This window comes from Diadema antillarum, unplaced genomic scaffold, assembly GCF_040938485.1.
Source record: "Diadema antillarum isolate AM-2024a unplaced genomic scaffold, OU_Dant_1.0 scf00000097, whole genome shotgun sequence".
NCBI lineage: Eukaryota > Metazoa > Echinodermata > Echinoidea > Diadematoida > Diadematidae > Diadema > Diadema antillarum.
This window is the reverse complement of record NW_027270986.1, coordinates 476,962-491,722: the sequence shown is the minus strand read 5'-3', so window position 1 is coordinate 491,722 and position 14,761 is coordinate 476,962.

Sequence of the window (14,761 nt, the reverse complement as noted above, 5' to 3'; positions counted from 1 at the left end):
TGACTGAGATATCTAAAAACAAGGAAAAACAAAGAGATCCTAATAAAAGTCGTGGCCTGTCAAGTTTACTTGGATCGCTCTTTTTTCATATCTCAGCCATTTCAAGGCCAATTTTCATCAAATAAACGTTGAATCCTTCTTGAAATTACATGCTCTTTCATATTTCATCAGAGGTTTCTCATTATCTCACCCCAAAATGTTATAAACTTGAATCCTCACTTCAACCAGAACTGTACAGTCCCCGCTTAAAAGCACTGCAAAAACAAACACCACCAAAATCGGGCATGCGATCTAGACTACGCACTCTCCGCCCGAAAGCCGCAGGACTTACCGAAGCTGATAAAAGGAGGTGACATTGTCATGGTAACAGCCAGATATTTAACAACATATGTTCAGTGTCTACACGAATATGAATTTGAGAGTTAGTTCCACGAGGGGAAACAAAAACAACAACGATTAAAAAAAAAAGAAACCGGCGCAGAAGAAGTAAAAGAGCACGTGACTCTAAAAACCAGCAACCCCCTTTACCGTGCCCCGAGTGTGGTGTGAGATAGGGACGAAACAAGGTCCCCTCTCTTGATTTCTCTCGCAGATAGTTCTGTTGTGATTTATGAAAAGAACGTTTTATCCTGTCGCACACGATTAAAATGTCTTCGTTTTTCATCTTAATCATCTCAATGTCTTCAATCGTATACTCTTATCTGATGATGGAAACATTGTGCATTGTATTTTCTCGACGTGCCAAGATTATTGGCCTAGTGTAATGGGTCAGGGTTGTAGTAACTTATCTCTTGACCGTTGAGGAGACCACAAAAACAAAATAAGACAATGAATAAAGAAAATAGGAATCAATAAATGAATAGAATAATGACATTACAAAATAATGGAATGAAATAAAGTTCACGATACCAACATGAAACTACATTAGAAAAATGTATGTTTTAAATTATTCTGCCTTTGTTTAACAGTTGAAATTGTGCGTGATATCATGGCATGATATCATGCTGTGGTAGATAATATGTTATTCTATTTTCAGTATTTTTACTTATATGTTTTGTGCCGTGTTGTGTCATGTGTGTTGTGTTGTGTATATAAGACCTTCAAGGATAACTGAGATTGACCACTGGAAAAAAAACCATTCTTGACAGTAAACATGGCTAAAACATGGTGACGAATAATGGTAAATGACTGATTTCACTTCACCAATAAATTTGATGCATATCTCGCCAAGTATCGAATAAAATAACAATAATCAATATGAATAAATTTTTAACCTTGATCTACAAAGATTATCCCTTACACACACGCACACAGTATCGGGTATTAATTACAAATTACTGAATGTATTTACACAAGGCAAAACATATCTGGCAAAGGTAAACGAAAAAATATTTCCATTCCTCTTTTGTTATTTTCCGCAGTTTGAAAGAAGTTTGAAAAAATGTTCAAAACCACCGAAATAATTAAATTTTCGTGCAAAGAATGAAACCATTGCAAGGTAACTTAGTCTTTCAGTATCGTTGTTTCAGAATGCGAACGTCGTAAATAAAACATCCCTTTAAACACCCAGATACACAAAATCAAAACTACCATTGCCCACTTTGAGCGTGACATAAATAAAGGCAGTAATGAATTATGCCACCAGCGATTTCGCGTGCCTCTTTTATGCCAATCACAGTCATCAATATGTCATGTAATGTGTATATTCGAAAAGGCTTTCCGTGGTAATAAAAGAGTTCCAGTGCAATTTCGACCACTAGCTCAAGTTGACAGTAATGACATTCCGACAACAGTGAAATCATACGAACAGTACCGTAATTTTATTTCATTTCAGTTATTTTCATATTTCGCAATGAAAACATATTATTGTAATGCTTGAAAAAAGGTGATACTTGAATCCCATTATATTGATTTTTTTACAATTTATTTCATTTAAATTATTTTCATATTTCTCAATGAAAACATGGTGCAATGCTTGAAAAAAGGGTGATACTTAAATCCCATTATATTGATTTTTTTTTTCAAATTTCAGATCGGATTTTAAAGAAATCTCTGTCATTCAGTGTGATCGCTTTTAATTCTATTTCTTTACGCTAACGTGAACATGATGTTGAATTGAATTATAACGAAAAGTGAAAGCATTCATTGTATATAGAGCCTGCTCTGCGCCTCTCTACTATCACTCCTCCGAGAACGTTACAAGGAGTTCAAAATGTGAATTTGAACAATGCGCAGGATTGGAAATACTAATTGGGAAATTTGTGGAGCTCCGTCCTCCAATTCACAGTTAGAACAATTTTCCCCAGGATGGCAAGGACGTTGGAATTACCCAGCGGACGGGAGTTTTAAGAGCATAAGAAAGTCGCCAAGAAATCGTTTAACACCATCTTGCGTATAGAGGACACTCAACGAGAACCTGTGGTATTCATGCCGCATAAACTATCATCACCATTGATCAATTAATATACCCTCCGTTTCAGCAGGTACCATCTATTTATAGGATTTCTGTCTTCTTATTTGATATAAACCACTAATGATTTATGAGATGATTTCAAGAGGCAGGGGAGGGGGACACGAATCAAACGAGGCTACTTGGTTACTCGCTGTGCTGATCGAAACCTCTTTATCAAATCCGTGCATGTGCACATATCCTCTACTTTCTTGGAAAGCATCCCCAGTTTGAGGCAGTCTTACCCGGTCTACGCCTGGTTATTTTACTCTCAAATCCTAGTACTCTACCACTTTACATTAATATAATTGTTCGCAATAAAGCTTATCAGGGGGTGAGTTCTAACGAAAATGATAATCTGACAACATGCTGTTAGACACGTTCATTATTGTTGAGTTGAGTCTAGCTTATATACATTTTCAAAGGTCTGTGTTAGTGTTCCCACCAATATAGTGGAATTTCCAAGGGTAACGTACCGTGCTGGTGTGAGAACATTCGCCCGTGTTGGTTCTCACGATGAAAATTCATTGAATTTGATCATGATTATATAGAACGATCAACACTGCATTGGTCTAATCCCGCTTTGTTGTCCAGGTATTTAAGCAAATGCAAGAAAATGTTTGAACACGGAAAAGAATAGAGAGCTGTGTTCATTCGCACTTTACGGACACATCCCGCGTTTCTTTTGCCACGCCGGACTCGTTATTGTGGACAAAGAAACAAAAGCTGCCTCGCCCACGGATAATACAAGGACATCTTCTCTTTGAGTCAATGAGAAGATGCCGCCTTCTTGCAAGGACCCGCGATGCCAATAGAAGTAGGGGCCTAACAAACTAAAAGCGGAGTTGCCTAATATAAAGCAAATTTCAAAGGAACCATTAAACATCAGTGTAACGTTTCAAACCCGGATCTAAGACAACCCGCCATGGATGCCGAGTGATTATACACTGGTACATTGGCTGAAGTTTTCCCAGGGCAGGACGAACCAGAGACTAATCGTTATAATAGTAAACTGTGTCCTGGTCTTTCCGTGACCTATAACACTAGCGCGTTCGTCGGGATGGGCACATTGCACTCTGTACCACTGAGTCAGTGTTCTGTACCCGTATAATAACTGTGTGCGCCGTTCTTGAACACCAGACTTGGCAGAGTCGCTGTTATTAATTAGTACAAAATATTTTTAGGTCATTGTCGCTTCATATAGCACCTGATAATCAACAGACGCCAACAACATTACGGGTGGAGCATACAAGGTCATAGAAAGACACATTCCAACTTCCCTTCATATTTGTGTGAATGTGTGTGTGTGTGTGTGTGTGTGTGTGTGTGTGTGTGTGTGTGTGTGTGTATGTGTGTGTACATTTGTCCTCGTTTACTCACGATCAGTATAGACGTAAATTCGCGTTTTATGAGATTTAAAAATTTCCCACTGTCATCATAGCAGAAGCACGCAGTTTGAGACAGGTCCAGAAAACACCGCGCAATATACCACGAACATTTTGACCATTCTAGCCTGATACAACAACAACAACAACAACAACGACAGCAACAACAACGAAAAAAAAAACAACTTTTCCCTAATCAAAATGAGGTAACTTTTCAATCCCCTAAAATATATATATATATATATATATATATATATATATATATATATATATATATATATCGAGCAAACTAATTTACCAGGGGTATTTCAACACTTATTAACTACTTTCTTTGTGGAAATGAAAATGATCTGTTGAGCCAGGCATGAGTATTGAGCATAAGACAGAATGGTCATCTTCTCCAAAGTCACAAAAGTAATTGGGGGGGGGGGGGGGGACTGTGAAACGAGATTTTGAAAAATTATGTTTTTTCTGTTGAATGTTTAAGTTGTTGTTTTAGAGGACAGGGCACTGTTTTATGAAGAGTTAAAATTGATTATGAAGTTGATTTCTATCATCAGTCTATGGCAGCCAGGTTTTAAGGAAATTTAAATTCGATTATATCTTTTGATAAAACAGGGCCCAGGAGACCTGAGAAGACCACTTCAAACGTAGGGGAGACAGAAATCAAAATGCGATACACCTTAGTGAACAACAGTACTATAGCCTTATAAACTTCAGCCGAGTTTTCCTTCGCAACATGATTTTACGCTGTATCATTTCAAATTTAGGAACCGTCTGGGCAATAGGTTCCATTTCACCCCCAACAATCGCTCCAAAAATTCCCTTTAGCGTTACATGATCGGCATACTGATAATAACTTACTGATTTTGATAACAATGTCGTCACCCCAAATATCTGGGATTATGTCTTGAATAATTCATTATAATTCTTTACGAATAAAACATAAACATAGTGAAATACACTACATAAAGTTACAAATCCATACTTTAGTTTTTACATTCGGTGCCTGCGTATTGCAGAATCCAGCCCTCATTATGTCCTGAATCTGTATATGTACCCATTCGGCATTGAGTGACTTCGTTAGCAGAGATAAGTCAGGGGAAGGACTTCAGATAATGGTGTAAATCCCTTATGTCCTGATGTCCACGGCATGCTATGAAGAGTTAATTCGGTTGTGAGGCTCGCTTGAAGATGAGTTTTATTTTCGAACAGAAAAAAGAGAAAGATACAGAAGGATATAAAGAGAATTCGATGGAGAGCTGGAGAGGGATGGAAAGAGAAAGAAGAAATTCTACTTTTGGATGACTGATTACGCCTTTAGTGACGACGCCTATATTACCGGTATTTCTGGTTAGATTTGAACGAATTTGCGGTTGAGAAGTCTATAGTGGCAACTGGGTCAGCGACGATCATACATACTAACCTTGTAATGAAAATGATTGTGTGTCTGTGCTTTTTTAAAAACAAAACGATTCAAAACAGAACAAAAAAGAACATAGCAAACAAGAAAACTGTGTGGACGTGCAAGCGTGTTGTTAGCGAGCTTTAGATCTGCGACGCAAACGCTAAGGCGACGCAGCCTCCCGGGTTGGACAATGAAAACTGTTGTCTCGCGCATGTGCAGAACACCATTTATAGCCTAAATAGCGTCGTCTTAACGTTCGCGTCGCAGATCTAAATATCGCTAATATAAGATGAAAACATATATGAAAGAGGACAAAGGGAAATATTAGAGGGGAGAGAGAGAGAAAGAGAGAGAAAGAGATAGAGAGAGAGAGGAAGAAAGGGTGAGAAAGGGATGGAGGCGTGGGTGTTCAGTAATCACGCACGCAGTACTAGTAGGCCTATACAGTCATTGGAAAGACAATGAGTCATGTTGTCAAAGAGAACACACTTTCTGAATAAGTTCTGCACGTAACTCTCATGACTCCTGTTTGTTGTTTTGGTGCTGTCGCTGTTATTTTTTCCCCCAACAGTAGTCATCTGGCGGGGAGAAAAACACAATCAACCACGACAGACAGGAATAGCAATTTCTCACTGCCATCTGGATCGTAACACACATGACTTTCATTGAAAAATATACATGACGAACAAATATTATAGGGAAGGTTGTAGGGATGGGCAAGAAAAACCACAATATGCATGTAGTTCATACTCACGCGGCTACGTGTCTACGCAGCTGTCGTGGAAAATAACACTATATTATGTATAACGTATGAGATATAAAGGTTGTAGGAAGCAAGAAGGTATAATCCTTTACATTTCATATTGTACACAAACGATCTTCAGTATTCGAGTGCTATTACATTCCATTTTATACGCAGATAACAGCAATTCTGGCAATGGTGTACCACCAGCACATTTGCAATATTGAATAATGAATTAGCCAGATTTCAGATCGGTTTTCAGCAACCAAACTGAAGCTCAATATTGAAAAGACATCATGTATGATTTTTAAAATAAGAAATACTATAATACAGATGTCAGCAATATTAGCATTTGTCTTACAGGTATAAACCTTCCAATATACATACGACAAATTGTTTGGGGAGTGATAGTTGATGACCAAAAATCATGTGGAAGAAGTATGTTTTAAAGTACGAAGGGTGATTGGAGCAATAAATATAGGATAAATTCAATAGTATGTTCTTATGTCCTCTTAAGTTTATATTTCATCATGATTTTGCCCAATTTCATATATTGCAAAATCATCTGGGGGAATTGCTAAATCTCTTTTAAACCGTATTTAATATATCTAAATTTTACAAAAAAAAATACACAACTCACAGCTCCAAACTCACACAGATCTCTTGTTAAAATAAACAAACTAACTAAAATTACTATCATACAGTGTATGAAAGTAACGTTACCTGCAGTTATACATTTTCATAATATTAATAATGTCTTGCCAAACTTTCTGTACATTGTTCATTGAAAACAATACTAGAAGTGCATAAGACTCGACAAGGTGATAAGAGTTATATATTCAATTTTACAAATACATTGTTTTAAGACGTACTATAAGATATACTGGTCTCCTTTTATGGAATGTCATACGAGATATTGTTTAATGTACCGCTTGTCTTTTGTCTTTTAAAAGGAACAGTTTCTTTTGAATCAGTAACTTTGCTTGACACACACAATCATGAAGGGGTGAAAGATATGTTGTCTCTCCACTTGTTTATATGTATCGTTATCTGCATTGTCCATTGTATTCTGTAATTTTTTATTATGTGTGTGTGTGTGTGTTTTAACGATTGTTATTTAACGTATCTTGCAGGGATTCCTCCACTTTTAACTTCATTTCATTTTATTTCATTTCCGACAAAAATATACAATACAAATGGCATTTGCTTATATGACATTTGCATATATACTATTATACATGTATATCATATTATATTATATTACATTATATATATATATATATATATATATATATATATATATATATATATATATATATTATGTATATTACATTCTTACGTATGAAAGTTGCAAATTTTTGCAATGTTATTTGAATTTCTTTTTACTCACCATGTAGTGAATTGAATTGAATCTCTGTACGAATGGTTTTACACACTAGACAAACTATGAAAAAGCACACACACACACACATACACGACGCACACACACACACACACACACACACACACACACACACACACACACACACACACATACACGCACACAAAGTGGTCATGGAATCAGAAGTGTCCACCTGTTTCCCCATCTCGCCACGAGCGAGGACATCAAGCCCTATAAACTTCCGCAATCTCTCTCTCTCTTTAAAGGCACTCCATTAAACATCGTTTAGCAAATGGGGATATCCATCTCTGAAATGACACTTGTCATTTAAATACCACGTGACTCATTGCGTCATGGCGCCAAGAAGTACCAAAATTTCCTCGCGCAAGCCTCACGAGGAATAATATGCTGTAACATTGCCCCGTCGTCTGAGTTAATGGAGAGTTGTTAGTATTCTTTGTTGTCACATGATCGAATAACTTACTGTAGTCAACTCATGTGACTAATACGGTGCGTTATATGAATACCAGGCCACAGATGTAGAACACGTGACATTGTAGTGTGATGTGGAAAGTCATGTCAAAGCATAAATTTCGATCGTGAAAGCCCAAATATACATCCAGGGAAATCATTTTATTGTGTTTGTTTTGTTCAAAACTATCTGCCATCAAAACTACGTGTAATAATCACGAGGGGCGTATTCAGACAAGACTGGTAGTGTAACAAGCAACCACAAGCAATTAGTTTCCATGCATGATGATCCTATAATAATAATTAGCTCAATCCACCGTGACTCATGATTTTAGATTACTTCAAATATGATTAAACAAAGATTCTTATGTATTAAGTTTGTTATATTTTTCATGTATATAGCTCCGAACTCCTAAATACTGTACTTTCTCTTCCCTTCTCTCAACTTTTTTCACTTGAAGTATTCACTTCTTAGTCCTTCAGTTTCGTTTATGTCTTGGTATATCCCGTCTTGTGTTGTCCTCCTCGGCCAAGTGATATTGAAAATACTCGAAAGTTCACCTGATTTATCTGCATGTTTGTCCAAGTCATAATATCCAAGTCAAGCGAATTACTTAACGATATGTCTCCTTCCACCTGTATAGAGGAAGACCTTGAGTTACGATGAAATGTACGTACGTATAACTATACACGTAATTATCTATTTGCGTACTCTTGTTCACATTTCGATGTGAAAACTGTCGATCTTGTCATATTGATTTCATTAGTACAAGTGGAGAAACTGTACTGAAAACTGAAAAAAAGTCATGACACGATATTGATTTTGAGTAGTTCCGTTGTTGTTCAAAATAAGTACAAAAGTCTGTTAACGAGACTAGATTAAATAATAAGAGATGATGTAATATATGAGAAAACACTTTGATGTGCACTGAAAACAAACCTTTCAATCGTGTAAGGGGGGGGGTTGTATATCACGTTATGGAACACAAGAGGAGGACAGTCGCACCTTCAGATCCACAACTTTTAACTAGGATAAGACACAACGGTCGAGAACGATCTTAGCTGACATAAAGGTTTTCGTCTCAACAGTCTAAACTTGACTTTAGTTTGACGGTCTTGTCTATTTATATTATTGCTCTCATTGCCCCAATATGTTGTTTTCGTATATTGCGTGCGCGCTCTTGTGAAAGGGAGGATAAGGGCGGGCTTGATATTATGAACACCTTCAAGAACTGTGGTATAGGTTTCAATTTTCTCGTAGGAGTTTAACTTCATCATAGCGTATATACAATAACAATACTTAGTACTTAACCACCCATCCATCGCAATATCATGATAGACGAGTAAACCATGTCATTGTAAACATTGTTGTCATTGAGCTCTTGAGCGGAGCCAACGCATATAAGGACAACAGAGATATGACACGGCGTTTTGAATGCAGTGTTCAGTTTCACTATTTTGCAACTACTCAAATCCGAGAGTCTTGAAGACACGCGCATGAGGAATGCAGATCATAATCTTTCACTTAAAGGATCTAGAATATCCCCATACCAGGATTTGCACAACTTGCATAATACCTGTTAACAGAAAATCCCTGATGTATAGGTTAAAAGACCAGAAGACTGACTTTGATTGGTGTTTAACTCGGTGGAGCCAGGGAGATGAGACTGCTCTCACCTCCCTGGTTTGGAGCCAACACAATGAGTCCCTAAAATAATTTTGTGTCCAAGTGAAAAAGCTTAGACTGAGACTAGTTGTTTAAAGGCTTTTTACAGTTCTGGTTGAGGTGAGGATTTAGCTTTAAACGTTTTGCGAGATATTCAGAAACCACTCTATGAGATGTCAAAGAGCATGCAATTCTAAAAGGTATCAAACGTTTATTTGATGAAAATCGGTTTTGAAATGGCTGAGATATTAAAAAACAAGGTGAAACAAAGAGATACTAATAAAAGGCGTGGCCTGTCGCCTTTTATTATTATCACTTTTTCTATATATCTCAGCCATTTGAAAACCAATTTTCATCAAATAAACGTTGAATCCTTCTTAAAATCACATACCCTTTCATATTTCCTAAGAGGTTTCTCATTATCTCACTTAGGAATGTTCAAACATGAATCCTCACCTCAATCAGTACTGTACAGTCCCTTTAACCCCCTGTTTGCCACATTGACATAAATATCCTGTCGACATAGACAGCCACAGGTGTATATATGCAGGTATATCCAAAATTTGTAGATATTCGACTCATTGACACAGATAAGGTTAATTCCCGAAATCCCGAAATGTCTTGAACTGGTTCCGTCTAACTCTTCAGGCAACATTTTATTCTGAATATTTAGTCACCTTGGGAAGGGGGCGGGGGAGAAGATCGACAGATGAGTGCTTGTTATGATTTATTTGTTTGTTTGCTGAATGTACTACAACGCTGTTTTAACAGGTCAGTTTACAAGGACTGTTGTTACAGTATCGGGTTTGTTTCTTGTTTTATCATATTTCATTCTTTGTTAATTAGCTAAAGAAACATTCAGCTCGTGGATCAGGGAGGTGGTATAGTAGATGGTTTAACTTTTTTAAAGTGCCTTGAATGTCGATTGGCACAGAAAACTCCACAGTGCTGTGCATGCTGTCCCAAAGTCCCTGGCACAGAAAGGGTTAATGTGTCCATTGAATATGCCTACACCGTTCTTGTTTGGAATCATAGGTTTCCATGATGTAGGCCTACGGTATTGCTCTGGGGAGAAAGGCTTTCTGGTGTTTAAGAACAAATTTTGTTATGTAACCATTCATAAGATTTGAATCATGTTGGTAAACCGCTTTCATGGGTGTGGGCTAATGTGTTACAGTGTCATTCATCCCTGCGTAATATGCGTTTGAGCTCCAACTACATGTATACACTGTGCAACAGGTTGTACGGAAAATGTTGCCCCATAAAAGTGATTATTGCTGCACATAAAATTTAGTTACGGGGGATACACGCGTTTATTTTTGATTTCACGCAAAATGCCCCAACAAATTGTGATATCATATAATATAAAACGTCGTCACCTTATCTTACTTGCATGTTATTGCTTCTTATGTCAGTCATTCTTGTAAACATGCATGTGAAACTTTACGCTTCTATAAATTTCACTGTAGGTCCGATTTCGGTGAAACATATAGTACTGCAATTCTGGTTGATTTCATTCTATTTGATGAAGCCAACTTGAACATGTTCTGGAATAAATCGCACTTTACCAGGGTAATGAACTCCTTGATATAATGAAATATATGGAAATTTTGCACCGACGCGTCGGTGCTCGAAGTAGGTCTACTTACTCTTCTCAGTGAATCCCCTGATACTATTACAGCAAATGCGAGTGATAGGCCCTTATATGTAATTTCTCCCTTCAACTCCCTCTCTCTCCCTCTCTCTCTCATTAGATTTGTGATCCACTTTGCAGCGATCAAACTGAAAGATCACACATTCATGAGCCTTATGATAATGTTGTTTGGATGGTCGTATCTATAGTGTAATTGTACTACTCAGTAATTCGCTCCCAACGCCTACGCACAACAAGGAAATTCATGCTCGACGGAGGACACTTGTGAAATTCGCCATCGCAAAGCGAAACTAACGTTCCGTACACACAACATCATAACTTGAGATTGTTTGTGTGTCGAGTTTACATTACACCAATACTACTTATTACTAGTGATCGAAACATCTTTTGTCTACCTCCCATCACCCCTCCCCCCCCCCCTCCGATGTAAAATCGAGGGCGTAATCACTAGTGTAGGAGGGATCGTTTTTGTTTTTTTGAAAGTACAACATGACGTACTGGTTTTTGTTTTCTTCTTTGATTATTCAGTTGAGTGAATTCCATAGCAGCCGTTGTTTTGAAAAGTGAAACTATTTTGCAACATCAGCGAGTTGGAATGACTAGATTCATAACTGTGTCGTCACAATGATTACTTGGTATAAAATCAGATTCTCTGTTTTCTATAGTTAGTCATAATCTCATGTAGTTCTCTTACTCTCATATTTCTATTTCTTGCTTTGAGTATCAAAAAACAACATATTGTTTTGAGCAGAATGTGATGCACTCACTCCCAAGGTAAGTTATCAGTATATGCACAGCTTGAAACCATTAATTTACACCGCAAATCAACCAGATTATAATTTACCTAGGACTTTTGAGAGTTGAATATCAGAGAGATGATAGTTGAATATCTGAGAGACAAAGATAGAGAGAGATGGAAAGAAAAAGAGACAGATAAACGGGGAGACGGACATTGAGAGAGAAAGAGAGAGAGAGAGAGAGAGAGATGGGGAGATAGGGAGGAAGAGAAGTCGAAAATAATTATGACAGTTTTTCATCTGTAAATGAACTCATATTTCTAACAGTAGATTTCGCATAAAGTTTTTCGATCGCACAACATTTGCAGGCTTATACTAATGAGTTTGTTTTGGATTATAAGTTACTCATATATCTTTCCCATTATATTTCCTATATCTCGCTTCATAGAAAGCAACACAAATTGACCTGCACGTGGAAGATCACACGAACAAGCGTAAAGTCATAGAGGTCGATGTGGCTATCATCACAATCTTGAAGCTACTTGTCGTGCTTGTACAGCTCCATGATTTAAAGGAATCGTATAGTTTTTGTTGAGACCTAACTTCAAGTTTCTAACATTTTTTTTTTGTGTGTGAGATAATGAGAAACCTCTTATGAAATATGAAGAGCATGTGATTCCAAGAAGGATTCAATGTTTATTTGATGAAAATTGGTTTTTGAAATGGCTGAGATATCCAAAAAGAGGGTTAGGATCGCTGTGTTTGACTTCGTTTTTGGATGTCTCGGCCATTCCAAAACCGATTTTCATTCAATAGACTTTGAATTCTCTTAGAATGGTATGCTCTGTATTATTTCATAAGCAGTTTCTTAGTATCTCGAAAAAAAAGTTAAAAGCCCAATCCTCATCTCCACCAATACTATACCATCCCTTTAATTGTGTTACTGCATTGCTTTGATTTGAATGGCTTCAATGAGGCCAGCCTTATATAGCCACACACACAGGCTGGGACACACAGAAGGGAAAACACCGTATAATTTCCTGGTAGTATCGATGGGGAAATCATAATGCAGCTCGGTTTTCCTTGAGTTGTATTCCTCCTAGGAGGAACAAACATACAGGCAAGAGAACGTATCTATTTACAAATACCGAGTATAGGCCTATTAGGGCGTAAAGTGACTGCCATCCCATATGTGCACTGTTATAATATTTGGAGTGATTTCCATAACCATGCACCCATGCATATTATTAACCGGCTGAAATGAGGTTTGGCGTTAGTCTTAAAGGACAACTTCACCTTCATATACATGTGGATTGAGATAATGCAGCAATATAAGTGTGAACACATCAGTGAGAGTTCACCAGAAAATTGGACAATCCGTTCAAAAGTTATGAATCGTTAAAGTTTCTGTGCAGTCAATGCTGGATGAGAGAGACTACTACAGGACAGTTGATGATGTCACATGCGTAGAACGATATAAGGAAAATATAAAGAGAATTTCACAAAACTTCATTTTAAAAAAAAAGTACACATTCCCTCAACTTGTAACTGGCCTATGCTAAGGGTAATATTATTCCCCCTGCCTTCTGAAAGAGGCAAGTCATGTACTCTTCTATCATGCGAGAAAAGTGAAAATATGTTGAATTTTCTTTATATTTTCTGTATATCGTTGAACACATCAATGACATATCACAAGCTGTAGTAGTCTTCACATCCAGCGATCGCGGAACTGAAGCTTCAAAATTCATAACTTTTGAACGGATTGTCCGATTTTCCTCAAGCTTTCACCTATGTGTTCTACCAATATTGCTGCATTCGTTCAAGCCACATGTTCATGAAGGTCAACTTGTCCTTTAAATACTTACCCTTAATTACTGTGATATACGTCTTTACGGCTAGCTCGTTTTTATAGAAGCCTTGAAGGAATATCGCAAAAAGAAGAAGAAGAAGAAGAAGAAGAAGAAGAAGAAGAAGAAGAAGAAGAAGAAGAAGAAGAATAGAGAAGAAGGTATGTCACCTAGCACAAGGCCCACAGTGACTAATTCTTGGACCTACACCGAGAGAAACCTTTTAAACGTACCGAGCCGGACCGACCAGGAAATGATAGTCTGGGCGTATAGATCGAACATTTTGTGGGCTAAAAGCCAGATATAATGGGAAAATAATAATATTCATAAGAATACTAAATTTGTTAATGCATATTGACTTAACAGATTCAGAAAACTGCTGTGAAACAAATCATTAATCGCGTTTTTTGGCGTACAGATTCAGACTGACTGAGAAGATGTCTTTTAAAACGAAAACAAACGTGGACTTTGAAAACACCATCTCTCTATACTAGCGAGGGTCGTTATCTGAAGAAAACAGCCAGGGCACAGCCTTCCCTCTTGTAAACAGTTCTGAAGCGCTAAAACATGTAAAACGGGGAGTTGGCTGACAAGCAGAACTGGTATCTAGTAATATGCATGTCACGGATTTGGTCTGGCTCATCCTGTTTACATGTTTCACCAGGCCGAGTGAAAGTCGTTGTCCACGGGGATCTTTGGGAGTGATCTTATGCCAAGTTTTTCCTGTGGTTAGTGAGAACGACGGATTACACGTGCACCTATAGCAACAATCCTGCTTGAAAGTGTCGGAGGTGAGAAACAATTGCGCAGCGGCCTCAGTCAACGGGGGATTATGATAATTATTAATATTATTATGGCATATCGATATTCACTTCAAACTACATCGTTACCACATTGTTATGCAATATGGATACGCAAAATATACTTCCTGAAACTTTATAATAAACTTCGTGTTGTTATTTATGGTACCCACAAGGATCTTTAATAGTGTGGGGGAATGACATACGATGTGTATATGTCA